Genomic DNA, 3,758 nt, shown 5'->3' on the forward strand with positions numbered 1-3,758 from the left:
AACGTCTCGACCACGTCTGTACAACGCCGGCCGACGGCCAGGCGTGGGTTGCGGGTGCCCACCCGCGCCCACCAGCCGCGGAATAACTGCAAATACTAAACGGCACCTAAAAGCAACGTCAGGAAAACGTGATGTTTTCCTTCCGTTTTACGCAGTTTACCCCGAATCGAAAGTCCCGCTTTGTTCCTTTTGTCTCAACAGGGACGGTTTTGTTTTGAAGGCTGTTTCTTGGAAAACATGTGGGTGGGTGGGTGGGTGGGTGAGTGGGTGGGGCAGGGTGGTTTTATACACCTGAAATTTGGGGGACCCTAGTCTAGGAAATGTTTGTGACTTTTCCTAACGATATACCAGCAAAACATCTTGGGTACCACAGTGTTGCCTTCTATTCTGCGTCTCTCACTCGCAATAACAAAGGGTTTCACCTACGGAAAAAAAATAAAATAAAAAAAAAAGCAGAATTTGTCCTGAGCACCCGGCTTTGAGTCCATGCAGGTTGTGGGGGGCTAGACGTTATAATTAGGATTTTAAAAGGATATCCCGGCTGGATAGCCTCTGAGTAGCTCAACAATAAAAATAAAAATAAAATAATAAAATAAAAGCTGTAGCCGGTCGAGACGACCTGGTCAGCCCCTCATACGTTTATGTTCATAATTTTCACCTGTGAATTGTTTTATTATTTTTTAAATTAAATTTATTGGGGTGACACTGGTTAACAGGATGGATTGTATTGGTTTCGGGTGTGGGTTTCGATGTTACAAGATCTGTTTATTGCTCTGTGCGCCCACCACCCAAAGTGACATCTTCTCCGGTCATCTGGTTTGTTTTTTTTTTACGCAGCGTTATTGGGGTTCCCTTCCTACACCATACGATGCACCCAATTATAAAGGGGACCCCTCTATGGATTTGGGGGGTCGTGCAAACCATGGTCAGACTTGATCTTAGTACAATCTCATCACCCGAAAAAGACACCCCGTGGCCCGTCCAGTCCAGTCTCACCCCCGTTGTCCCCCGGCCCCCCTGCCCAGCCCGGCCCACCCCCCCGAGGACACTTTCCGTCTCTGTGCATTGGCCTGTGAATGCGCATTCCTCACGGCGGGAACCGTCTAACACGGGGTCACCCTTCCCCTTCTCCCGCTGAGGACACAGACGAGTCCCAGGCGCTGAACACCCCCCAATAAAACGTGGCCTCCGTCTGTCACCTTCAACCGAGCTCCGGGTCTCAATTAAACAGAAAAGACTTGAGGGACTGGCCTCCCTTCCCCTCTGCCCTGCAGGTGACGGGACCGGCTCCGCGTCCCATCCCGGGGAGACCTCCAAAGCCCAGGAACCTGGTGCCCGGCGCTTCCCACATTTCGGGGTCCTGATGGCCCTGTCCCACCCGCCCCGGGGCTTTTATTCTTATAAATTTACCTTTCTTGCTGAAAGTATTACAGATGCCCCCTTTTTCCCTGTGCTGATCCCCTGCACCCTGCACAGGCCCCACCCCAGGCCTTCCCTGCACTATGGTCTGTGTCCGTGGGCTCTGCACAGATGCATAGAAGTCCTTCGGTTCATCTCTTCCCGTCCCCCGTCCCCCCGTCCCTCTGAGGTCCCCCGTCTGGCCCTTGCTTCCACGTCTCTACCTATCACGTCCCGCGGTCTATTGCGTTTATCAGATTCCGCAGACGAGTGAGACCACGTAAAACTGATTCAGGAAGGATCAGAAAACCTAAATAGGCCAATAAGAACTGATGAAATAGAAGCAGTAATAATAATAACAATAATAAAAACAACTCCCAGCAAGCAAAAGGTCCGGATGGCGCCCCAGGGGAGCTTCTCAATTCTTTCAGCTGTGGGGTTACTTAGCTTATTAAAAATATTTCTTGCGCTTTGAGGGAGGCCTGCTGGGCTGTGATCTTTCCCTCTCAGGACGGCTTTCGCTGTGTCCCATCGATCTTGGGGTTGTTGTGTGTTTATTTTCATCGGTTTCCAGGAAGCCTTTTTAATTTTATTTCTTTCCTGATCTTCCCCGTAACCGGTGCGTTGTTTAATAACACGTGCTCTTTAATCCCACCGTTCGGAGTCATTTCTACGGCACCGTCGACAGACGCACCCCCCCTCCTCGGGCCCAAAGGCCGCCGAATGTCAACAGGCCCTCGGAAAGCAATTGGCTCCGGGCTTCCCTGGCTCAGAACTGACAACAGGGGTTTCCTGCCGTCCGTGGATGTTCACTGACCTGTGTTCTCCGGGGACTCGCGACGGGGCCGGCTCCAGGAGTTTACAATTCCGATGAGGCCCCCGGGAGCCGTCATGCCCGGGACTCTCGAGCCCAAGGGGAGTCGCTGGAGAAACTTAAAATGAGCTTGGAGAGCTGGGGGTGGTGAGGGAGACAATTGTGCTTGATTGGGAGCATCTTTCCCCCAAAAAAAATTTGTGCGTTGTAGCCTCCGGAGCGTCAGGGAGTCCGCTCTCTCCAAAGAAAATGAATCCACTGAATATTTGCCTCTGGGGAGCTGGGTTGCCAAGAGGAGACAGACCACCGTTGACGTCTCTCAGGGAGACCGTCCTTATCGCTTCGTTGGCGGCAAAATGCACCTCCCAGGAACAGGCCGGGGATTTGTCCAGAAAAATAACAACCGTGGGGCGACGCTTCTCAGAAAAATGGGAGAGATTTCGCCCGATTTCTCGGTGGATCAGCCCTGAAAACGCACCGGAGCCAGGAAGATCCAAAACGCAAACAGAGTTTAAACAAAGGGACCCAAGTCTTATAATAAAACAAAATCAAAACTTAGAATAAAATCCAGGATTTTCCAAGCAAGGGAGACTCAGGGGAGAAGCATAGCCAATCCCGAAATCCACCTCCGAGAATTCGTTGACCTTCCAAGGACTCTTGCCTTTCTCTACAATCCCGGCATCTTTTTATTTTTTAGCTGGTAAGCAACAGAGTTTGCTTTGAGTGTTTTTTTTAAAACATAATTTTAAATAAATTTACGTTATTTTATGACGCGGCATCATTTATTTCATCGCTCCCCGCTTTTTCTATATTAACCGATTTCCCGGAAGGTCGCTGTTATTTTCAGGGGCGTAAACTCTTTGTTCTCAGCTCTATTGATCTGTTAAAATATATTCTTCGAGCCCGGCCTGTGTGGCTCAGTGGTTGAGCATCGACCTAGGATCCAGGAGGTCAGGGTTCGATTCCGGGTCAGGGCACATGCCCGGGTTGCGGGGTCTTCGATCCCCAGCAGGGGGCGAGCAGGAGGCAGCCGATCAATGACTCTCATCACGGATGTTTCTCTCTCTCTCTCTCTCTCTCTCCCTCTTTCTCTGAAATGCTCTCAGAGGACTGACTTCTGTGTTTCCCCAACTCAGCTCCTTAGCAGAGAAATGCACAAAATAAAAAATATCAGCGGCATAAAGGAAGGATAGTCCTTCCGCTTTTCTCTGAGTGACTTGGCTTTTTTTTTTTTAATTATTATTATTGCTTTGCAGATGCTCTTTGCATACGATGGCTCTTCGGCCGTTATCTTTCACGCAAGGCTAACGTTCATTTTCTGCCCGCTGCTTTCCCTTTTAACTCTGTTTTATTCTACGGCGTGTTTTCTCTTTAACCGCGTTCTGCAGTCATGTCTGTATATATATATATTTTTAAATATATCTTTATTGATTTCAGACAGAGGAAAGGAGAGGGAGAGAGAGAGAGACAGAAACATCAGTGATTAGAATCATTGATCGAGCGCACAGCTCGGGCCTGTGCCCTGACCGGGAATCGAACCCCGATC

This window comes from Miniopterus schreibersii (assembly GCF_964146895.1).
Source record: "Miniopterus schreibersii genome assembly, chromosome: X".
In the NCBI taxonomy this organism is placed as follows: Eukaryota; Metazoa; Chordata; class Mammalia; order Chiroptera; family Miniopteridae; genus Miniopterus; species Miniopterus schreibersii.